Raw genomic sequence first — 26,753 nt, 5'->3', positions numbered from 1 at the left:
AATTGGAGATCATTCAGAAAATAACAATAATGCAACGCAAAGTAGCAAAATTTGGCCTATTAAATTCATTACTTGGTGGTGGTGCTCTGAGAAAACTATTGATAGTACATAAAAAAATTGTGTGCTACATGACTAAAGTACATAATTACATGACTAAAGTACATGATTTGTTTTCTTTTTAGTTTTCCTAATCCTAAGGTTGCCTGGCAGAGATCGCTACTTAGCGATAAGGCCGCCTTTTGTACCCTGCTTCATTCTTCATGTGTTTGTTCTTTTTTTGTCTTGTTTCTTTGTTTGAGTGGTGTACAAATAATGAGTATAAATAACTAAATATAATAAAGTCACAGTAGCAGCTTTTGTTTTCTAAAATTTTAATGAATCGCTGGTGGAAACAAAAATGGGCTACATTAGTATCGCAGTATTAATTCGTATTTAAATTATTAGTTAGATGTAATATTTGAATATCTGGTTCATTTTTGAGCGAATTAAAATTAATAAGGTAGGTACTTGTGAGTTTCATATTTTTGTAAGTGCCTACCTAGAGTTGTTCAACATTTTCGTAGAAACTTTAGTACTGACATTTTGTATACAAATTCTAGGTAGTTACTTTAGTAAGTACTGAAATTTTGTTTACAAATTCTAGGTAGTTACGTAGGTATTCAAGTACTTAGTCATACTCAGCTATGACATATCAAGCAGAATAATATGATAACTATTTTAGGTATACTTGCTTATTTTTGCTCGCCTTTCGCAACAGAATGTATTTAGGTATCTGCTTAGAGATCGTTTGTTTATTTATTTGTGATCATTAAAATTTTAAATTTTAGAACCGATTTTATTAATAATTCACCATAAGAAAACTTTATTCAAGGGTAACACAGGCTATATCTAATTTCAATAGTAATAAGATTTTAGCCTCAAATTATTATTTTTGTTAACAAACTGTCGCGTTAGTCTAGTGGTTAGCATGTTCAATTACGGATCACGAGGTCCTAGATTCAAAAATTATATAAGCTTCCTATTGTGTATATTGCATTAAAAAAAAATCGGTACTAGCCACTGTAGTTAGGAAATTGGCGGTGAAAACCCCTGGGCATTGAGGAGCGCGTTAAGCTGTCTGTTCTGGTTACTGTCATTTACTTGCGGTAATAGTCGTTGAAACCCACCAACCCGCATTGGAGCAGCGTGGTTTGTCTATGCTCTAAAACCGTCTCTCTCTGGTGAGAGACGACGAATTTGGGACGTTAATCGGTTGCAGATGCCGATGGACAAAAATAATCATCTTTAGTAGACTTAAACAGTCCGTAAACTCATGTACATATTTTATAAATAAGCCACAATAATGCAATTTATGTCGAAAAATAATAAAAATATTATTTTCAATCGTCATTTTTAGTCATAAAGTATTAATTTTTACAGAAAGAAAATTACCTTGTTATTTAGACCATGTTATTATGACGCATTTTAAAGGAAATAGTGTCAATTTTATATTACTGGACGTACGGGAGGGTGCGTAAGGCACAGAAGTAAAGTATACACATGGACAATTCAAAACTACGTTACGATCTTCAGTTAACTCGCTTTAAATAACGTGAAACAGCTGAGTTGTTAGTATAAATAGAAGACAGTCAAAAATCAAATACTACTACTATTCAATAGTATAGAACAAATAGTAATAAGGTAGGATTTATTTTTGCTCATCCGGACAGTATAGGTACCACGGGTTCCCCAGGTGTCTAAAAAAGCGAAAAGAGGTTGTTTTTAGTGCAGGTAGACCCCTTTTTAGGGTGGAGTTCCACATAACCTCCGTCCTGCCCAAGGTTGGTAGGTAGCCATAAAGCTTTTCCTCCACGCAGAAAAAAAAGATAATTCTTGCCCAAATAATCAATTTTTAAGAAGGATGTTAAGCGTACCCTGGAATACATTCCGGAACAACAAGTCTTCATGTTCTTTGCATTTGCAACGTCTATCCTCTATTGTACAGGCTCGCTTTTCTATGTCACGTATCAAGATGAGACAACAACTCCATCAAACGTCTTGTTGTCCAAGGGAGAATCGGACCAACAGGTCTTCTGTTCATGTTCTTTGCATCAAGTTGAGTGACGCCAAGTACTTGAAGAACTTGGCTTTACTGAACGTCTATCCTCCATTGTACAGGCTCGTATTAGTTTTTTTTGGTCACGTATCAAGAAGAGACAATGACTCCATTGAACGTCTGTTTGTCCAAGAAATAATCGAAGGCACAAAATCACGCGGAATATCGCCCATGAGACAAATAAAGGTTGCAGTGGCTGTCCTCTTACGTGAGTGTGCAAGAAAGGCAGCTGCCATAGAGGAGTGGCGATGGATAGTCAAGCGTGCCTTAACACTAATGTGACGATACTCAACATTAATCTGACAAGAGCGAACCAACTGAGAAGAATCAATTTTTGTTAGTAAAGACTTTTTTATACTCACTTGTACTTCCATCTTTACTCCAAGTACCCTTGCTACCTAATGTCATATGAGACCAACAAACAACACTTTAGTCACATCAGAAGTACACTTTTCGCTATCGTTCCACTGTCTAGACCAGTGGTGCCCAACTTAATACGAAACACTGAACATTTTATTAGCTGTAGAGTTTTTTGTGAGAGAGCTCGTTCGGGGACTTCCACGGACGAGCTCTGTCACAAATAACAGATAAGCTGCTTAACGGCAGAATAAGCTTTTCTGTCTTGCGGTCTGAAAAGTGCGGTTGCTGGTATATACGCCTTTGGTCGATGGATACAGGGGGGCTCTTTGTCGGACAACGGACTTTGTGTTGTTGTTTTTAAACGATGGTTTTCCAATTACGTTATTTTTTTTTATTCCACCATAAGTTAGCCCTTGACTGCAATCTCACCTGGTGGTAAGTGATGCTGCAATCTAAGATGGTAGTTGGCTTACCTGATAGCGAGTATGGTAGTCATACGCGTAATCGATTTCTACGCGACATCGCAATGGAACACTAAATCGCTTTAGAACACTAAAGCACGTCTTTGTCAGTGGTAATTAGCCACGGCCACAGCCTCCCACCAGATAAAACTCGGGTGAACCATATAATTTTTTTGTTATTTTTAATAGTAATAATTTACGGACCATGCAGATGGTGGTAGAATCACTACACACAGACAGACTTGACGTTTCAAAAGTGCTTATATTAGGCCTACTTAAAATAAATGAATTTTGATTTTTTTTTAATTTTTTGAATTTTGATGTCCCACCTAATGGTAAGTGGAAAACAATCGCCTATAAACAGAGCTCGTCCTACAACATACCGCCATGCATCTTTCAATAAGCCTCATGTGTCTGTTATTAACCCAGCAACCACGCCCTTCAGACCGGATCACAATATTCCAATGATCAAAAATACTTTTTAATGAAAAACTTCCGCAACTTTGGAAACAGCTGGTCTAGACAGTGCAGGAGCACTCGTGGTTTATAGTGGCTGCAACATGCATATGCATTTTGGTTTCGGTATTTCAATGAATGGTTCACTATGTAAATAATAAATGCTATAGGTAGATTAGATTGCAAACTGCCATTAAATTTCAGCTTCCTAAATAATCGTCGTAGGTATATGGACCGATTTCCTTTTTTTTCGTTTCGTGGATCCTATTACAGTGTAAAGTTAAAAAAAGAAAAAAGCCATTTTCTACCCAACATCGGCTTCATATATTTTGATACTTCATGCTGTCAATAAACAGACATTTGAAGTAAATTCCTAAACCGACATTTGAAAACAAAGAAGTAGGTTTTTAATTCACCTGCAAGTATATATATTTGTTTATTAATTATAAAGTTTTTGCGTGCAGCAGCAATCCTGTGATACGAACAAAATAAATAAACAGACAAACTTTTAAAATTTCATAACAGTGGAGATTCATGTCCTTAGCTAGCCAAATTTCATTTCAATATGTAATATCGAAAGCTATGGTGACCTTTCTATGACGTCAAAGCACTTGGCAGCTAAGTTTGTCTATGGCGACATAAACGAGTAGGATAGACATCGTTCAGCCAACCTTGGTCTAGACGGTTCGACGCCAGAGCGTCTGTGCTCATCCTCCTTTCTTCCCACGTATACAAAAATAAACTCCTTTTAACTATGTACCAAGTACTTATCTAATAGATGAATGGAGACAGATATTTCTGTAGGGTGGAATGGTTAGTTGAAAACTGTATGTTTACTGTTAACAGATGTGTTTGTTTATATAAATGAAAAATGTATTGTACTTTAATTTATTAGAGATAAAGTGCTGGCGGAAATTTTAAAATTTTTGGACGAAATTTGTGATTTAATTTTAAGGACGGAAACATGCTGCGTATTCCAACAATATTTTGTTTGTACATAATTTTGGAAATAACAAAAAAATACAAAGTTATCTCAAACGCCCCTTACGGTTTCCTATGTCTAAGTATAGATTACTTTAGGGTTTGAACAATATTACTTTATTGAAACTTTAGGACAAAATAAAAAAATACTATAAACTATATTATGTGTTATTTAATTGTCTTCTGACTTGGTGTTTTGGTTTTCGCCGAATTTTATACGAACGACCGCTTGTCTGACGGCAACGCTACTTGAAAATAATTTTGTTTTGAAAAAACTGCCATTTTACTCAAGTTATAGTCTCCTTTTAATCGCAAAGTCAATCAGTTTCCAAGAGTATCCTCATTACTCCGGACTCTTTCAGAAAAGTTCCGCTTCGCATCATATTCATTATACTTAGACCTTCTTACAGACATACAGATACAATTTCACGTTCGTAATATTATTATGTACAGCAATCCTCGACGTTGTACTTACTCACTCGAAGATGCTTGAATGAAGATACCACCTAGCAAAAGGTACGTTTCATTTATATCATTGGAATTTAGGGCGTTTGCAGTTCATCGATGAATGAAGGGCGGGCGTCATATTATATTTACTGGTGTCTGATCTCGGTCTAGTCAAGTCGGCGCCGTAAATTCTATGCGCGCGCACCTTTACCTGCATCCCTCGCAAATAACCTGGGAATTTATATGTTGAGAGTATCTCTAAGTTATCAAATTAGTTACCGACGTAGCCCATTGAGTCACGAAAATGAAGCAATGGGCAGGGCACATAGTTCGAAGAACCAATGGACGTAAACACAGCGTTAGTTGACTCAAAATGAGCTGGACTGATGACATATAACGAGTCGCTGGGAGCGCTTTGGTACCAAGCGGCCTAGGACCGTGGATTTTGGAACTTGCCATAAAAACTGTCGTAATTAACTATTAGTGACAAGACTTATCGTATATTTTATGGGGATTGCTCTACGCTGTAGCTGACCGTAGCGCTACGAATTTCTCATAACTGTTCCGGGTTAGTGTATTTATCCTTAGTATGAAATTTACACTCACAGAATCGTTTTTGAGCATCGAAACACTGTAACTTTATACTTAAATAATATTTATCTCATACAGTTTTTTATTTAGATCTGGATCGGTGATAGCGCAATGGGTGAGGCATCAGTTTTCCTTTAATATAATAATAATAAAAATGTTTTATTCACACGATTATTAAATACTGATATAAACAATAGCGCAATACTATGTTTGGTTAAATAACTGATATCCAAATTGAGTAAAAACGTACTATAGAACAGTACTCTCCCCTATATATTCTCTTTGGGGGAACCGAGTATGAACCATGGTACGCACCTTTTCTGGGCTATGTGCATTTTTAATTTAAGCAATTAAATATCACTTTATACAATACAATATATGCAATCTGAGAGAAGACCCGCAGGGTGATAACAGTGAGTATCTCGCAACAGGTTTGCGACAGGCGTAAATCACTGCTGTCAAACGTCACTTTTGTTTATTTATTGTATAATGCCGTGCTATTGAGCTGGTGAAGGGTTGGTAATAATGACCTTTTTATCCTATTGCACTAATTTATTCTATACCAATGAGTGTTGTATTTGTAAGTAGGTACGAAGGTTTTGATAACATTCTATTAAACTGTCTAATGGGACACATTAAGTGCATTTTATTAAATCAACATTATCTATTCAGGGCACAGGTTTCCTGTCTCATAAGAAAAAGGGTTTAAGACCACATCCCACAATGCTGCTGAAACACCGATTTTAATATATAGGATTATTATCACATGTCTGTGAGCTTGCTAACTTAACTTGCTATCCGAGGCACTGAGATGGGCAATGCCAGTTTACCAACTCAGCATTCGTAATGAACATTGCTTGACAGAAAAACTAAAATATTTAATAACAATTTTATTAATCACGGGAATCGAAACCAGATCAAGTATTACACTTTAAAATTTAATTGTTTCGATTCTCGAAAACGGCTAAAAATGCAAGCTCGAACACTTACTAAGGGTGCAGACCCCCGAACCGTATGATAGCTTTAGAAAATTCGTAGCGCTACATTCAGCTACGGCGTAGAGAAGTTTTCTTAGTCTAGGCTAGTGTACCTTGCATACCTGTTATCGACGTCAGGTAACCTCGTTACCATCATAGACTGCCACTCAGTGGCGTGCACAGGAATTTTAACCAGGCTAAGCATAAAGAAGTGAAATGGCATACAATAGCACAATGCTCCTACGTTGCCAGTTATATGTAACTGTTAGGGTAGGCAGCGCTTTAGTGCATGTATGAAGTGCATGCCAATGCTGCCGCCTACTACCAGATTCATTTAATAGCTAACTAGAAGTGAAATTTAAAAATAAGTTGATATTTAATGTAAAAACTTTTGAAACCTGTAAACGTAAAGCAAAGCATTTTAATGAAAAAAAAAGGGTTTCAATTATTTAGTAATTTTCAGTTATATAGTAATAAGTAAAACATACTATGAAAACTATCCACTTATTATTGAAATAAAAACATAGAGCCTATAAAATATATAGAATTTCCGCCGCAACAGACCATTACATCGAAATGAGCAGGTTAAAAACAGCGGTGACATCAAACAATCCCTATTGCTTGATGTCACCGTCTTATCGCCTTCCTTCCGCGCCCTAGCAAAGTTCATTCCAATCTCAATCGAACCTCAATGACTTAAAAACAAACTGTTGTGACATAAATGTATGGAACTTTTGAAAGGGAGCACCTCTTCCATACATGCGCGTAGGTGTATTTTGGCGGGTAGGCAGCACGCATGCGTCTCCCTCGGCCGTCCGCAGTCCTGCCACCATTCTTCAGTTGCACACAGATCGCCGCGGCAAGTCGACGTGTCGTAACACGCACAACCGATCCGCCGGATTGCCAACAAAAAACAACTACAAAACGTTATTTAACCATAAAACCTAGTGCTAAACGTTTGTACAGAGATAAAGGAAGATTTTAGTGTTCATTGTGACGGGCTACCGCGAGCAGGGAGGCGTGAAACGGTAAACAAATAGCCGATGTTCTGTAGCGATTTTTGTGAATGAAATTTAAGATGGAGGACGGCGATGCGCGAGTTTAGAGGCAGCGTCGTCGTCGAGTTTTATGTTCATCTGTGGTGTTGGTGGATTATTTTCGTCGTCTTTTGGGCCGTGGTGGTGGCTCGGTGGTGGTTTGGGTGGCAGGTGTGGTGGTGGCGCGTGGACTGCGCGCGTGTGCGTGCGATCGAATCGGATGAATGGGATGACGTGGGTAGAGGCGGGTACAGGCGGGTTGCTAATGTGTGTTTGATAACTGACTAACCCCAATGCCCCACTCCTAGTCAACCATTATTTTTAGATCAAATCTGCGAGTGTCTATGGTATTGCGTCGATTCTCGTCTACCCGTCAGACGGGAACATCCCTTGCTTAAGATTTGTTGCTGCTAAAGCTCTTTCGCAAAATTTAAAACACAATAAAAAGTTACGAATGTTTTTCCAATTGGCAAACATTTAAATAGCATTTTTCTAGAATTTTAAATACTTTTAATGTAAACAAGTCGTTTTATTTCAAAACATTTGAATCTAGTCAGTTGTTTCTAAATCGATATTGCAACCTTGTATAATATAGAACAATTTTGCCGCTATTTCGATATATTCGCATTCGTGTAAAGGTATGCTAATTTTACTAGCATCTATTTCGAGCAAAATTATCTTTATAATACATTTTTATATAGAAAAATCATATTATTTACAATCAGTGGTGAAATTTAGACCTAACTAAGTTCAAACTGTTTTACAAAAATGTTTTTTTTTATAACAATAATTAAAAGAAGCAACTGAATTTGCTTTAAGTTGCGCTTAAGATGGAATAAATATGTTGTCACACTGTAGGAAGCTGAGTATAAAGGAGCCGGATACCCGGGCAGCTCCGATACACAGATTATATTTAAAAATAATAACCAAGATTTATAGCATGATTGTTTTTGCAATGAATTTAGTATCTCGTGTTGCGTAGTCTACGAAGCTAAACACCGACCAGTTTGCTAAATACAAGACACGAAAAAATGTTCATATACGGGCATAGCACTCCAAACGTTGAACTCAAAATGGTTCTTAGGGCTAAATAAGCGCCTGATCTTGATTGGATTTCTTAAAGAAGTAGGTACCTACGGATGACAATAATAATAATTTGTTATATCGCGATGTTTATTAATCTTCACAAATAACTTTATCATTTCACTAGCTCCGAATTACTTTAATTCTTGTAGAACAACGTAGAAGAGACAATTTTATCCGCTAGATTGATAATATACCTAATTGTATAACCTTCTTTTAAATTACAATCATATCATCTAGCCTACAGAACTTAAATTTGTATAGCAGTGAATCTAAGAAATAGTAAAACGAATACTGAACCTAATTGTAATAGCTCTACGGTTCATATTTCATTAGACATGCACCTTCATGCAACGATGACATTTATGCAACTAATGAAAGTAAATTCAAAATTTTGGTCATAAGCAATCTGAAATGTAGAAAAAATATATAATAAGTCGCATGAATTAATAGCTGGCATAATAAGTGCTGAATAATTTATTTATTTTAATAACATAACTTTCTTTTTCTTTTTTGTGTATCCTGTTTATTCAATATAAGTTTAGTAATTTGTAGACGACGATGTGGGTCTAGTGCTAGTTTCGTTAGCCGGGTGCTATTTTTGGGTATGACTGTCTGTTGTCCCTATTAAATAAAATAAAATAAATAAATAGTGGGATGGAAAGTTGTGTGTATAGCATGGCTGTAATATTATTTGCGTCTCAGGCCTTTGAATCACTCACAACGCTCAGGGTTCATATAAGCACTTACGCCAAATAACAAATTTGAAATCTTACATAAAAAACAACTATTGCTTGAATGAAAACTAATAAGCTTATCCACCGCTTTTAAATTGAATGAATAATAAAGTTTGCATGCTTGATTAAAATGTTGCGATAACCTACCTCTTGCCGTATTAAGTTCCAAGCTCCAAATATAGGTTTGGTTGGCACGTGTAATTTAATACGTACCTCGGATTAGAATTATGAAGTTATGCTATACCCAATTACTAAAATATATATATAAACTATGACAATATACACATCGCCATCTTTTCCCAAAGTAAGCGTAGAGTGCTATGGGTACTACGAAGACTAATGAATAATATAAATAAATACTTATAATATTCATATAAACACCAATTCACTAAAAAAAATTCATGTTCATCACACATACATTGTATCCGTTGTATACGTTGTTTTGTTATACTTTTTTTTTGTTCTATGTACTATTTATGGTGTGCAATAAAAGTATATTTATTCATTCATTCATTCATACATTGCCCGGTTGCAGGAATCAAATCCACAGCCTTTGGATAACTAAGCCAACAATAGACTTGATTATTGGCATGGAGTTAGTATAAAGGTTGGAGAGTACATAGGCTTCATTAGATTACAGAAAACCAAACGGTTCCCACGGGTTTTGTAAAATAAACAGAGAGAAAAGCACAGGCAGCAGCTTTTATTGTGCTTAGGCGGATAAACAGACGGACTCATAAATCGACTTTGTTTAGTATTATGTACAGATGCATGGCTTATTAGTTTAACTGATCTTGACAAATACATCCATATACTTGCATTTGACGGCCGACTGGCGCAGTGGGCAGCGACCCTGCTTTCTGAGTCCAAGGCCGTGGGTTCGATTACCACAACTGGAAAATGTTTGAGTGATGAACATAAATGTTTTACAGTGTCTGGGTGTTTATCTGTATATTATAAGTATTTATGTATATTATTCATGAAAATATTCTTCAGTCATCTTAGTACCAATAACACAAGCTACGCTTACCATGGGGCTAGATGGCGATGTGTGTATTGTCTATAAAAAAAAAGAGATAGAACCGGATACTTTTAAGCTAAAAGAAAAAAGAAGAATTAGAAGTCTCTTTCAACAGCTATTTGTGGATAAATCAATAAGCTAAATGTGATTTCCCTGAATTCTAAAAATACTTTCGCGAATACTCGTAAATTAGATCGTGAGTTAGTTGGAATAGCATTTATTGGAGCGTTTCGTCACAATATCAACCTCACTACCGTACTGTTAGTATGCTTTTAATTAGGTCGAGTATAGGCTAAAACTTATTCCAACCAACCCGATTCTAAGTATTATTGTTTACCCTAACCGTAGAGTGTTTGTTTTTAGGGTGTGTCTCTTGGGAGACTTCTTCCGTTGCTACCACCCTTCTAACAAATATATACTTGGCGGTACGATTCCGCTTAGAACCTGATTAATGGTATGGCAGTTATATTAAACCCATAAACGAAATAAGTTAATTGCGGCATAAGATGACAGAGATTAGTATCGAATGACGTCACATTCTTCTACTGCATGTTACTATTTCAACTGGTGATACGTAATGATTCAGTCTAAGATGGTAGTGGGCTAACCAGTTAGGCGTATTACATTTATATTAATCGCATACCTCATTTGATAGCCTTGTGGGTAAAGCTTTGTGTTTCCTCTCTTGGTGACCGAGCTCGAGCCCAGGCACGCACCACTGACTTTTGGTAGCTATAGGCGTTTTTAATTTAAGCAATTAAAATGTCAATGTAAAGGAAACCTGCAAGCCTGACTTCTCTGTCCCTCTGAGTTCTCCATATTGTTCTCAACGGCATGTGAAGTCACTTGGCCAGCGTGGTAGACACGAGGTTGCCCTAAACCCTTCTCATTCTAACAGGAGACCCGTGCCCTTTAGACGGCTGGTAATGCGTTGATGATGATGAAACGCATACCTCTACCTCTACCTCTTCGAAAAGAATTAACAGTAACTCGTTGTCTGTCGTGAATTCATCCACGTTTTCTTCAGTTTATTTCAATAATCCGAGGGAAACGCTACTTTCCTGGTATATAAGTTCTTCTTCAGGATGCGGGATATGTTTACGCAAAATTTTGCCGATATTGATGTAGTTATGAAGCCGTGCTTATTCTCCTTAATCATAGGCCTTTAAATCTCCAGGGAACATTACCCTGGTGTTGTTTTGGTAGGATACAAATTAAGTATCTTATGTTGATCTCCAGGATGCAAGCTATCATTATTCTTAACATATATCAACCCATTACCGGCCCACTACAGAGCACGGGTCTCCTCCCACATTGAAAAGGCCTTAAGGCGGTAGTCCACCACGCTGGTCCAGTTTCGGATTGGTGGTCAACGAACAAAAGGAAACATTTATAATATTAGTAAATTAGAATGAATAGTAGGTATAGATGATTGGATCAATTACCTTTTCGTAAGAAGTCCCTCAAGGAATACGGGGGCATTTAAAGAATGCATTTTATTTTTGCAAATGAAGAGTAAAAGAACATCAAATTAGGTGCCTATTGATAGTGAATAAATTTTACGAAGTTATCTTTAAAGTTTGTCACAACTTAACGGATAATTCAAATTGGCTCGATAGCGTCTTTGTTACATTTGCAAGTATAACGGATAAATAAGACCTTGAATCTTTGATTCCGAGAGCGGAGAGTTTATGCTCCTTGAGCTTTCCTGAGAGTACCTTCAATAGTACTCATGCATGTGGTATATGAATAAATTCCTTACTTGCTGACGTTCTTTCTTCTTCTTGAACGTACTTTGGTTGTGGTAGCGTTATTTTTCAGCATTTATTATCACACAATAGTCGCAAAGACTGACGGCGGGCATGTAATAATAAACGTCAAAAAAAAAGTTCAACAACCCTCATTGGAGCAGCAAGGTGTTTCTATGATTTAAAGTTCTCCCTCCTATTTATGTCACGAGTAGTAGGACATAACTATACTGATGATAATGATGACAATAATGATGACAAGTCATACATAACGTATTATACGAGGAGTACAGACACACAGGTTACTAGAAAAACAGAAGGCGCCAAGCAGTTGAACGTTAATATGCTAATGATGCAGTTTGATTAAGCAGCTAGCTAACCGTTTCATTATTTATTCGCAGGTACCATTAACGTGAAGTTGAGTCAGTAATCACAAAGCGCGAGTAATGTGAACAGAACGAGCTGTGGTGCTTGTTAACATAAACTGTTAAACTGTCCCGGATGAGAGCACCGATGAACCCGGCCTGCATCGAGCTATGACCGCATCGGAACGAGGACAGCACGTCGTCTACAGAATATGAGAACGGTGAGTGCTAAAAAAATAATACATAACTGAATTTAAAAATAAAAGTTCGCAGTTACAGTACGCAAGACATGTGAACTATTTAAGTTAAAACTAGAATTAATGTTTAATAAAAACCAACAAAAAAATAGTTAAGTAACTAAAATAATATTTTTAAACAGAAAAATCTCTTAAATAAAGTTTAGTATTTTTTTACAATGCAGCTATAAAGTATTTTCTATAATTTGTTAATAATTTTAATATGCGCACAAATAAACAAGGGATTCAAGATTGGTTGCAGGATAGGTAAGAGAGCACCATGCCTTTTGTCATGACATTTTACTGCCAAGGCGCGTCAATAGTACACAATGAAAGCACACCTTTCTTATTATTGTTATGATTGTAAATCTAATAACCTGTCTTTAAAACCCAAAAAAATATATTTCATTTACACGAGATTCGCGAAAATACAGGAGCATCATAAGGCCATGCTCATTTTATAACGCAAAATGGCTGATAATATCATCAAAGTATATGGACAACCACAAGATGAAGATATTGTATACTTGTAGCGTAATTTGAAAAAAATTATACAGAAAAGTCTTTAGTTTAATTTTACTAAGTAAGCAGCGAAATAAATTAATATATCAATTGAAATGATTTTTGGTTGCTGCGCAGTTTCCTGCTATAGGCTCCCGTGTTGGTAGCAAAAAGTATTTGCATTTTCGCATCCATATGTAGAGGCACAAAGAATAGTCATACATAGTCCGAAGAAACCTTCGTGATGTAAAAGGACTCTTACCGACCTTAATAGTAATGATCCTTACACTATCGCCACTGCATTCGCCACTAGATCAAAGGCGTAGAAATACTGTATCTTTTTTCTATACTGTGGTATAGGCAAACCCAGTAATTACTGTGGACGTCATTCAAGACACTTAAATCGACATGTGCGCAATTCACATCGTGTGACGTTGGACGGACAAACGAATCCATAATTTTAGCAACAAAACTATCATTAGAAGTTTTTTGTACCAGTAAATATAATTCTGTCTGTATTGTGAATTTCTCTCTTCGTTACTTATTTTTACTTTACACTGCATTGCTTATACCAAATATGAAAGTTTTTGTGAACTTTCTTACACCTTAATTTTTTTTTAATAAAGTTACTACCTTCACCATCTTAACAATGCAATAATTACGTATTTTATTTGTTTATGTATTACCTTATATAAATAAATTGACTTATTTTAAGAAGTCCTACTTTATAAACACTTTTGAAACGTCAAGTCTTGTCTGTTTGTAGTGACTCTACCAACGAGTCAGATTAATTCTACCGAGAAGATGCCGATACTCAGCAATTGCTTTGTCCAACATGAATGTTTTCCAACAATCAGTTTTCTGTGTTGTGGGAGTTGAGAGCAGTGCTGACTCCTCCTTCCAACTTTCCAAGCAACCTTGTTAGTGACGTCGCATCTCTGGTTATCATATCCTCTACATCTTGGTGCAGAGTTCGGTGTTTGCTTAGCGATATAGCTATCGTGCTAATATTATTAATTTAATTTGTTTGATTATACATATTTGAATAACATAGTTTTGATTTGAATAGCTAAAGAATATCTCCAAATAAAATCTATATTGTATCAATGAAGGACACAAAATCAGGCCCTCATTTATGGTACTTCTACTACCATCAAGCTAACTCTAAAAATCTCTTCTTAGTAAGACCAAATTTACGTTAGGGTGATTAACATTTCATCATTGCCTTCGAATATGTTAATAACACTTAATTATAACCAAAATTAGATTTAAAAGTTAAATAAATAGTCACCCATATTCTTATTTTTTAGGATATAATTTTAAATGGCATCCAATACGAGAGGCAAGAATTAAGTAGTGGCGCCCATGGAGAATAAATATGTAACTTATGTTGCCGTAAATTTTGCTCAAAGTCTATTTCTAGTATTATTTTCCCCTATACGTCTACGTTTAGAAATCAATTTCTACGTTATAATCAGTGAGGGCAGCAATCTACTACGTCACATTAACTGGCCTAGGACAAAACTAATAACGTTAAAGTATTCAATATGTGTCGGACTTTAAAATAAAAAAAATATATATTATGACCAATAATCATCATCATTATTCATTATATATCAACCTATTACCAGCCCACTGCAGAGCATGGTTCTCCAACACATGAGAAGGGTTTAGGCCGTAGACCACCACGCTGGCCCAGTGTGGGTTGGTGGACGTGTGGAGTTCAACAATTCACACTGGTACAGCACATTATAGAGAACTCTGAGGCCAGATGGTTCTGCTGAATTCAGGGCCAAACCATGAATTAATAACCATTTGGCCAGAGAACCAGAATCACTCCAAACGTACCATCGATAATAATCGTTCAGATAATTCTTTTTTCGGAGAAAAAAAAATTAAAAATACAGAGAGCGAGGATTTTTTAACATAATGGTACTGGAATCTACTTTCCACTGAACTTTTGCGTTTTGCTTATTATGTAAATTTTTTTATATTAAGACAGAGAAGCAGTGATAGCGCATTTGGTAGGAGCTCGACTTTACTTTAGAGGGGCCGAGTTCGAATCCCAGTACGCACCTCTAAATCTTCTAAGCTATGTACGTTTCTAGCAATTAAAATATCACTTGCTTCAACGGTGAAGGAAAACATCGTGATGAAACCTGCATGCCAGAGAGTTTTACATAATGATCTCAAAGGTGTGTGGAGTCCACCAATCCGCACTGGGCCAGCGTGGTGGACTACGGCCTTAACCCCTTCTCGTTGTGGTAAGAGAGCTGTGCTCTGTAGTTTGGCGGTAATAGGTTGGTGCGATGAAGGCAGAAATTTAAAAATAACTGATAACCTTTTTGTTTCGTGGTTTTTACTGTTTCTGTACTTATTTTTACTGTTTAATGCACAGCTGTATTAACACGGTTCACTTATATTATGTTTAAGTGTATTTTAATAAAGATTATTTATTCTTTTTAAAAAATATACGGCAGATTTGTCAGTTTCTAGGCTTATCTTTACTGCAGTCTGCATTGAGTCTGCCCAGCTTGTTGAAGATCTGTCAACGCTGCGTTTACTGATGGTGGGGTCCAGTATCCGTCGATTCTCCGAGATATGTTCCCCACCCATTCACCCATTGCTACTTTGACATCGCGATTTATTGAGCTATGTTAGTCCTAAAAGTTAAAAGTGTCTTATTTTTAAGTGTCTAATTTACTAACTTTTTCCACACGAAGTGGCGAATGCAAAAAAAATAAGGGGAAATAAGAGGGCAGCATATTCAAGCGAAAGGTACAGTTAGTTGTCACCTTTCATAAAATGCTAATAATGGTGAAAGATAAAATAAAATACCTATGCAAGATCTAATATTGAGAATAGAAATTTCATTAAGATAACATATAATATTATGAAGTTGAATGGGGGAGTTCCTATTTTGTAGGCTTATCTTTGCCAAAATGATGTAAGCAAGCAAGTTGTCGACATGTTGTCTGGGAGGGATGCCAACTCCGCGGGCTTGTGAATGGTTCACTTCTTATTTGGCATACACTTTGACAAATTGCTGTTTTTTCAACTGATAATCGATATATAATTGTCTTTTGCACATTTTTTTCTTCAACAATAAGTGTATTGTAGTTTTTGGAAATGACGGACTGCTTTAATACTATAGAATAAACATACTCAGCATCTATAACTCATAAGTTTAGTTTATTAAAAAAAACACACACAATTTAATCACAAAATATATTTCATACTGACCAACTAAAAATATATTTATATTCTTATTGATTTTAACCAAGATTTAAGCCAAGATGTCCATTCAGTTTAGTAACTAAAAATATCTTAGTTGTAAAAATTACAAGAACACATCCTCATTCTTGGACATGCTTCGAACTCTTCACAGGCATGGTACGCGCATAATCCGTCTCTATTGTCACTTGTGTGCTGTGACTTCGCTTTAATACAGCAATTGAGGCCATACTGGCATCCTGTCAAGAATAATAAGCTAACTTTTAACCGACTTCTGAAAAAGCGAAAGTTCTTAACGGGGCATGTAATTTTGTTAGTTCTTAGTAGAGCTTTTTGTGACGTCCGGGGAAGTAATACCGCCATGCCTATTTTTGCAACCAAGCAGCATTGTTTCAATGCTGTGTTGCGGTCTTAGGTTTCCAGTGTAGTTTAAGACACTTCAGCCTTTACACCTATGCTCCAGGGCGATGGATTAAGGGCCGCAGGTTGGAGGACGTGATTCTTGGATGCCCTGCGAAGTGTTGCTCTGTTTACAGGCGATGGTCTTCCACTTACCTTCAGGTGGGTCATGTGCTCGATCCGTCAATAATAACAACAAAAAAAAATATCTGCGGCTTGTTGGAAAATTTATGAGATTTCTATTTTCATTCGGTAGGGGATGGCCAAATCACATGAAGCGCTAGAAGGCTAAATGCTAGGAGTATCTCTAAGTGATTAAACGGGAAATATAATAATAAACTTTGTTTAGGCCAAAAATAGTTTGTACGCAGAATTCTAGATTAAGTATATAAAAATACATTGCGTTTAAGATTTATAAATTAACAAAACTTCTTAAAACATAAGATTTGTTTGCTTAAAACATAAGATTTAATTGCCTTTATCAGGTTTCACAGTTTTATATGTACCAGCGACCTTTAAACTAATAATGCAAAAAAATATATAAGCAAGGCTGCAATATAGGAGTGAGTATAACTCCTGCACGGCTAGCATGGGCAGGTGACAATTATATCCCCTCGGGAAAGGCTCAAAGTTTATCTTCTTCCACAGCTTTATCAACTCTAAAAGCACTTACGCATCTCATGCATTATAATAAAATTGAGATTATTTGTTAATAATTATTATTATAGCGTGAAAAGTAATAGACTTCTATTCCTCAAAATGCTGAAGCCTATAAAAAAAAAAACAACTCGATAAGTGGAGTATTTCGCTCGTTATTGTGACCACGAGATACGGGATCCGCACATACAGACACACGGACGTCCAAGACAACTTTTTCTAAGAATAAAAATTTTTTTAATTACTTTAAATAATAGAAAGAGATTTAAAATATTATGAGTGTTAAAAATAGTGTTTTTTTCTTAACATTTGTCTATTTATATACACTTATAAAAGCAATAACGAATAAAAAAAGTGACATTTTAAGTTAGAGAATCACTCGGTGTGCGTAAACTGACAGTAATAATGTAATGTAATGACTATATATATATAAAAGAGAAAGTGTGTGGGTATGTTCCGTATAGGCTCCGAAACGGCTGGACCGATTTTAATGAAACTTTCAGGGAATCTTCGGATTTACCTGGCAAGTAATCCCGTAAAGTTTGGTAACGATCAGAGCACTCCTATTTTTTAACTGTCAAATACAGCTTTTATTTACTGTGATGATATTCTATTGTTGGGTGTTCTTACATGGGTGTAGATAATGATCTTCACCCGCTCGAGAAGAGAATAGAAGAGAATGAATACGGAGTGAAATAAATGATTTAATATATTATGAGACTTAAATTAAAAATTAAATGATGTAAGTTTATTGTTTAAATAAAATAAATCAAAATCTGGCCCGGCTAGTGTAATAATAAAAGGGGATAAACTTCTCCTATTCCATGTACTCGTGCTTTAGCAAGTGGACACGTAAATTATATCCCCTGTCAGGGGATATAATCGAGGGATATAATTTTTGTCTCCTGTCTGTGCTAGCCCTGCTGGAGTTACTAACATTCGGTCTCAACAAGCTAAAGTGGATACCCCTCGCCAGAAATCGCAGCGTTAAATAATGCCCCATAAGTAGGACAGACGACATAAAATGAGTCGCAGAGAGCAGGCTATAAGTGGCAAAAACCGAGTGTAAATTTCTACAAAATATTTAAATGTCAATTGTCCAGCAGACGTGCTTCGGCTGCTACGATGATTTTTTTTTTTATATATTAACGATAGGCCAGCGCTTGACGACACTCATGCCCGTTAGAAAGCCATGATGAGGTCTAGGTTGGAGCACGCTTGCCTAGAAAAAAGCCTATTCACTCTAGCCTTGAAGGTACTCAAATTATATGATGATGAGAACTGTCGTATTTCATTCCGATCCTAAAATATTAAACTACTCATTGCAAAGTTTATTTAAAGTATTAAAATTTTTCTTTCTTGCCTTTTGGCTTTCAGCTGTGCAAAATCTTCGCCAATGTCAAGTGTATTGGCAAAACCAAAAAGGGGATCTTTAAAAAAATGTGTCAAAACCCATTTATTACGTAATGGTTACCATACAATTGATAAGTTTCCAAATAACCAGGTCGCTTAAAAGCACACCACTCTTCTTTCATACCTGGTAAAACAGTTTATGTTCCAAAAGAGCAACTGCTAGATTTCTTTTGGTTTTCTGTTCGCATTGGTAAAGTCAATACAAACAAATACATTTGACGTTCCAAAAGTGCTTACTGGCCAACTTGATATTATTGAATTCTGAATTTGAATTACAAGTATATTGAAGCTAAATGTTGAATTTTCTAGGAATTCCAAACAGCAAGTTCAATTTACGAAAATAATCCAACTCAACCTATAGAATAGTTTACAATTCACAGATAGCATTTGAAACAAATGCCACAATAAGTCGCATATCTATAAATCTCATCTATAAATAGACGGAGTTCATGACAGATGCCAATACAATTTGAGTGGCATTATTTCGAACCTCCACGACATTGGAGTCGATAATAATCGTTACGTAACGATAAACGAAAGCCTTAAACTACCTTGTATCGACGAATTTGAAGTTCAATGTCGCTTCATAAATGTTCGTAATGAACTTTCTATATGTGTAAGTACATTTATAGCATATATATAACATATATGCTAAAACTCAATAACTTTATTTTTTACTTACTATATCTGATTTCAAATATATTCAAAATATATGAAAATTAAATACTTAGAACTAAATACAATAAAATATACTTACACAATATTATAACGCCAATCTACCTCTGCAACCAATTAAAGAACTCTTTGCGCTACTTACTAACTTTTTACTAGCTAACTTTTTGTATAACTCTTAAATTTGTTTGTTATCGTGTAGTTCCTTTTACATAAATGAAAAAAAAATCTAATGCAATTTACACACGGTAGAAAAGAAACTACTCAAAAGTAGCCTACGAAAGATTAGTAGGCTACTTTTCAGATTATTATAGTAGGCTGAAATAAAATAATGATTGTTTAAGATGTCTGAAAAAATCATACCGCCTAGGAGCTTTACTGGCGTGCGCCACGAAAATTATTAATGATACTTACAAATAATGTATAGTTTATATAGTGTGTACAAATAATGTTATGTTTGAAGTAACCCTCATTGTCATATACTATACATCTAACAGTTAAATCACAATAAACGATTTTTGTTCGAATTTTTCAATCAGAACTCGGGTACAATCGAAAGCTGATGAAATGTCTAGATTATGTACCTAAAAATGCCTTTTTAAATTATTCAAATTGGACCTATCGTTTAGAAGTTCCGACGAGTACAAAAATGCTAAAAGTAGAAAAAAATGCCGCGGTTGTAAGACAGTTGGACCTATCTATTAAATAGTTAGGTAAAGTAATATAAGGTGGCAAAATTTTTTGTTTGTTCGATGTACCCGATAGACTACGAAACTACTGGGCCGATTTAACGCATTCCTTTTTACCAACAGAAAGCTTTTAAAAAAAAAAATAGAGATTTGAAATAATGTAACCAAAAGTAGCAAAATTTTGCCTATAAAGTTCATTACGTGGCGGAGGCTGAGAAACTATCGAAGATAAATAAAAGTTATGTACTACATGATTAGAGTTCTCATTAATACCCAAAAACAAACACCGGGAAAACTGACGGTTCACGACGTATTTGTGAAATACCGTTATTAACGCGGCGAGTTCGCAGGCAACAGATAGTTAAAAAAAATATATAAGATCTCTTCCCACATCCATAGATGTGTACAGGATATTTTTATATAGTTGTAGGTATATTAGAAGGGGTGAATATGGACACGGGAAGTGCAAACATGGTGTTACGATTTAAAACGATAATATAAAGATACATCTCTTTAGACACTCTGTATGCGCCGCACTTCACGCTGGCATCTTTTGCACCGTTTTTTGAGTAATGCCGTGAAAGCCGCATCGTCTCCACAAAGGCGTATAACGCAAACTTTGTGCCGTTTTATCTCTCTTAAAAAGCTTTGCCACCACGCTTAGGCGAGTAAACTATTTTTAAACACGATGTTATACGACCTAGAATCTAGTACTTACCTTTTTTCTTATACTGGTGGTCGACAAGTGGTCGAAATTCCAACCAATTGTAGTAGGTCGTGATACCCTCTATGCAGGCCACTAATCAGTATAAAAAAATATGGGCATCAAATGAAAGGGCTTGACTAGTAGAATATAATAAAAGTCAGAAAAAACTCAGACACTGAAAAACATTCATTCTCTTCACTCAAATATATTCCAGTTGTGGGAATCGAACCCATGGCCTTGGATAGAAGCTGGGTCGCTGCGCCAATCGGCTGGCAGATGAAAGCGGAGCGTAGTCCTGCGAAGCAACCTTTTCATTAAACCCATGTAAGGATTTCATTATTTAGAACGTCCACTGGATAGCCACCTAAGATATATATTATTTTATATTTATTTATTATATTTTTCTTATTTGTGCAATTTTGTTTATGTATTTGTATTTAGCTATTTGTATGTACGTTTATAATAATTTTACACCACCTATCCGCTCTCTCTCATCTTGTCCTAATCCAAAGGTTGCCTGGCAGAGATCGCTACTAAGCGATAAGGCCGCCTTTTGTATTCTACTTTTGTCTTTGTATTTCTATTGTTTTTTTTTTTTCTTCAACTTCATTGTGGTGTACAAATAAAGAGTTAAATAATAAGATAACGAACTATTGTAAATATTATGCATCTGTTGTAAGAATGTTATTAGAAAATATTTACATAATAGTTAGGTACCTTATGTAATAAAGTAAACGCAGACGGCAAGTGAGAATGGGTGCATTTAATCTTGTCAAGTCGTAGGTAAGGGGATGGAATTATAACGCGGCGACAAAGTCTCACAGTAAACCAAGGTAAACATTAGCCGAGTTTCACTATGCGTCTTTGTTGAACGCCATGGCGGAGTGGTGAGCGCTGTGTTTTTATATGCTGAAGGTCTCGGGTACGCCAACGGCAATTTGGAACATAATTTCTGAATTTTCTCTGGTCCGCAGGATACAATATCTAACAAAAGGCTTGCGACAGGCGTAACACTCGTGATATTTGCTGGTAATCGTCACTTTTGCATACAAAAAAACAACACAAAAGTGACGTTTGACAGATTATTGTACAGCCGTCACTAGTACACAGACGTGACGCCAAACGATTCAGAGTTACGGTCCGATGCCGATAACCAACTTATAAGGGGCTTAATATAATTTACCTCCTTGTGATATTATATGTTAAGGGATGACTAGTAATAAAAAATAATGAACCGTCTAAAACATTGTATTTGAAGATTATAATGACTGATAGAAAACAATGATGGAGTATGCAAACGCTTATCTAGAAAAAATCCGTGACTTGAAGGTAGGTACTTGAGTTGTTCGCACTTGGAAAGAGTGCTACACGTAGCTAGCATTCTGGACACGGGCACAGGTAACCCTTTATTGCAGGAAAACGTAAATTCCACCCAGAACAAGTCGCGAACATAGGATAAAATACAGCTTTAGATTATGGTGTACAAACAATCTATCTAGAACTACAACTAGTTTAAAATTCTTATATACTCAGCATGAAAAAGTGCACTTATCCGATGGGGTTTTGCATTATTTAAGATAATGAAAAGCTTTTGTCCCACAACTTTTTCCTGCAATCAAGTCTTTAAAAAATACTGTAGGAAGTTGTCCAAAAAATACTCAATAACAATCATAGCATCAGATATGTTTAAATTTAATTAAAGATTATTATAAATATACATCATCATCATAGATAGAAGAAGAAAAGAATTAATGGGTCCTTGATCCACACACACACACACAATTACTATGGGTTTTCAGTAGTACATAAAAGTATACATAAATACTACGGTATATATATATCTATATATATGTAATGACAAGGTTGCTTGGAAGCATCCGCCTCCGCTTTCATCTCTCACAAGATAGAAAAATGAATGTTAAAATGTAAAATTTTGATGTTGGAAAAGAGCAACTGCTGAGTTTTTTGCCGGCTTCTTCTCGGTAGAATCTGCCTTCCGAACCGGTGGTAGAGTCACTACACACGGACAGACTTGACGTTTCAAAAGTGCTTGTATTAGGCCTACTTGAAATAAATGAATTTTTGATTTTTTTTTTTTTTAATTTTAATGCTCACGGCCTTAACCCCTTCTCGTTATGGAGGAGACCCGTAAATAATATACCGTATATGTAATAGATATAATTATGATTTATATAATTCATATTATTTATCTACATACGGTATATATAATACGAAAGTAAAACTTACTAAAGAGCTTTACTACTACGTCACAGTTCACTCATTCATTAGTGCTTAACTTACTATCGCGAACATCACTCGCGCGCGTCACTCAAGTATTTATCAATTAATTAATAATATGTAGAAAATTTTTAGAACTTTTATCTTCTATATTCTTTCTATTTCGATTATTGTACGGGAATAGACCGTAATTAAAACGCACTTAATTCAAAAAGTAACTTCACTCGAAAGTTGCAGGTGAGTGTTGGTGGTCGAACTCGGTACTCCCGAAAATGAGAACGAAGTCCAACCGCTATGCTTCCACCAGTTGTGTTATCGCTTTCATAGCATTAACGCGTTATAAACATTGGTTACAGTTAAACAAGATGCATACTGCAGAAAGTTTAAATTATGCAATGCGCGTTTCGCATAAATACCAATAACCGCCAAAACAAATGCAATTTGACCCAAATATGGTAAAGTATGGGCTGAAAGTTCCGTTTCTGGGCCCCTTCCAACTGAAGTGATTTACACAAGAAACTGTTACAGAGTTCTTACTTCACACGATCCGATATTCGTGAGGACAAACAGATTGGGGCATGTCATTATAATTAACCTAATTAATTTCCCACTTCTGAATACAGGCCTGGACATTCATAGGTGGGCTGGCGGTCTGGGAAATAAAATTACACCAAATAACATGAGCATTAAAAAATATTAACTTCGGAATTCTACAATACTGGTTTTTTTTATTGCTTTTAGTTTTCTTTCTTTTTCATTTATTCAGGTTTTAATTAAAAAATATTTTGGTTCGTTTTTTTATTTTTTTACTTAATTAGTATAAAACGCATTTTATGGTTTTTTTACAAAGTATATTAAAAAAAATCCACAGCCCAGCGCATACATATTTTTTTTATTGTGTTTCCTTTCCTATTAACCGACATCCAGCGAACGAATAAAACAATCCCGATTCCCGTTGTTAAAGGAAAAGGGCAGTTCATTTTTTGAGTAAATTTATGTTCACAAAAATAAGTATATAATCGCAATGCACTGTTTTCGTATATTACGGGTGCATCGGATGTCGAATCGGATTATCTAAAATCTCCTTCATAGTAATGACTATGTGATGTGAAAAAGTTGGCATTCAATGTAAAGAGGTTTTTGTATGGAAACTTGGCTCAGTTTTCTGAGGTCGGTGTGGCCTAGTTGAGACAGTGTGTATTAAATGATTGGATAAAAAGTCAGCCAAATGCGAGTAGTCTCTCCCGCTGATGGTTCCGTAGTTTGGACGAAATTCATCAATCATATAGTAACCACGTTTTATTAAACGTGCGTGTGTACACATTGTTTAAACTTATACATTGGCAGTCAGTGAGTGACTGAAGACCAAAGTCTTCGAATAGTGTGTATTGCCAGTGATGACTTACGGATCCGAAACGTGGTCGCTTACTATGGGCCCCATAAGAAGGCTCAGAATCATTCAGCGGGCGATGGAGAAAGCAATGTTGCGGAAAGGATCTCTAAGTGATCAAATCAGGAATGAGGAGATTCGTAGAAGAACCAGAGTTACCGACCTAGCTCAGCGAGTCGCAAAGCTGAAGTTGAAATGGGCGGGACAGATAGAACCGATAGACATTGGAGTTCCAAGGTGCTTGAATGGCACAGTAAACGCAGCGTTGGTCAGCCGCCAACGAGGTGGACAGACGACTTCAAACGAGTCGCTGGGAGCCGCTAGAATCAGGCGGCCCAGAATCGTGGATTTTGGAACTCTCTACAAAAGACCTATGTCCAGCAGTAGACTTCAATCAGTGATGACGATGATGATGATGCATTGGCAGCTCCAAAATTTCCTTGGGAATCATAATATAAAATCATATACTCAATCCCGCAAATGACGTCTGCACCTTTATAATAAAAATATGTAGCCGCAAAAGGCTAGAGTAAGAAAATTGATATGATAGGCGAAGTTTGTCCAACCAGGGCGTCGCATTGCGCGTCCCACCCAACTATGGCCGCCGGATGCACCGCACAGTTCGTTCAACTCGGACAATGCATACACGGCGCTTTTTTATCGCCTTATATCGACGCTTAAGCAGAAACATTTTGGTGCTTTGTCTATCTAAGGTCTATATATAGCTTTAAAAAGTAGGTCGTATTAGCAACTAACATCAACAGATTTAATAGACCTTTAGCACGTTTAAGTTTTTTCAAAAACCAATATTTATGGCACAGAGATATTACTCGCGAGTCTCCCGTGAGATAATAAATTGGACCCAATTCTTATAAATAACTAGCTATCCCGGCATATAGATATAACTGATTAGTCATGAGGCAATGTTGTTACATTAAAAATTACCACGGATTGGTGTACGTAGCATATATATAATATAAGATTACTTATATTTTTTTTCATCCCCACTTTTTTTCTTTACTAATTCTTTAAGTGTATTTAATCTTATGTTGCTTCTGAGTTTCTCACAGGCTTCTTCTCGGCGGAACCTGTCTTCCAAATCAGTTGTAGATTCACTAAAAATAAACAGACGTGACGTTTCTAAATAAAAGAAGAAGAAAGAAGGCGTATTTCTTTGAAGTTAGTTATTGAGTATGAGTAAAATCAATTTTGAATTTAATTGAATATATTTTTCTACTATCAAAATAAGGGATGAAACACATTTCGGGAATCGTTTCCCGAAACGTATATTATCCAATGAGGTCACCGCATTGCGCGTAACGTAACGGATGCACTCACAGCCCGTTCGTTCAACCCCATCTGCTAGAGTTAGCTTGGTTATCCAGCTCTCTTTGGTATACCATAGTACCTCCCTTGATCCTAACTGCAATACTGCAGAGAATTCTTCTTCTTCATCTCTGAACTACCGCTGTTTGTTTGTTGCGCTTCAAACTTTTACCCAATGAGCGTATTTCTCCAGCCAAGCTCCGGAAACATAGAATAAAGGGGATATGCAGAGGTATTAAGACAGGCTCGTGCGCTCCAGCATCACTTTGGCACTGATTATTTCCATTACCCGGCTAAGTTTGATGTGGTTTTCATCGTAGACCAGGGCGCGTTTGGAACCCTCATAGCTTTAGTTTCAAGTTTAGGGATGTAGTTACTACCATGGTAGTGACCATGTGGGAAGTTTTGTGTATGCATAAAAAAAAATTCTATCTTTAGGCCTGTTCGAAACGGTGATGCCCCAGGACTAAACTTCACTTTCGGGGGGCCGAGTTAGAATCCCAGCCCACATCTCTGACTTTTATAACTTATGTGCGTTTTAAGCAATAAAAATAACACTTGCCTTAACGGTTAAGGTAAACATCCTGCGGAAAAGCCTGAGAGTTCTCCTTAATGCTCTCAAAGGTGTGTGGAGTCCGCCAATCCGCATCGAGCCAGCGTGACGGACTTCGGCCTTAACACCTTCTAACGTTTTTTTTTAGGTTTCATGTTTAGAAGTTTCATAATTTTTGATTTTGTTTATAGAATAGTAGCCATTATTTTTATTCTTTTGACTGTGGTTTTTATTTTTTACCTCCTATTTAGATATGTCACATTTTGTTTTTGATGATGTCCTTCATAGGTAATTAAGTTTTGTGTTAATTTAAATATTTTTCGTTTTTTTAAATATTATATTATGTGTTATTGTCCCTTTTTATGATTGTTTTGTTATTG

At 36.0% G+C, this 26,753-nt stretch overlaps 1 protein-coding gene across 1 annotated transcript in view; it reads left to right on the top strand.

Moving 5' to 3' along the window:
• The first annotated feature begins 7,245 nt into the window (after positions 1–7,245).
• Positions 7,246–26,753, top strand: part of LOC120625268 (protein piccolo) — a 46,025-nt gene continuing 26,517 nt past the window's right edge. Inside the window, exons 1-2 of the mRNA XM_039892282.1 lie at positions 7,246–7,396; positions 12,396–12,580. The gene's annotated coding sequence lies outside the window, so the exon portion shown is untranslated. The remainder of the gene's footprint in view (positions 7,397–12,395; positions 12,581–26,753) is intronic.

This window comes from Pararge aegeria, chromosome 7 (assembly GCF_905163445.1).
Source record: "Pararge aegeria chromosome 7, ilParAegt1.1, whole genome shotgun sequence".
NCBI lineage: Eukaryota > Metazoa > Arthropoda > Insecta > Lepidoptera > Nymphalidae > Pararge > Pararge aegeria.
Note: the sequence above shows the minus strand (reverse complement) of the source record. Positions and strands in the feature narration are given on the sequence as shown.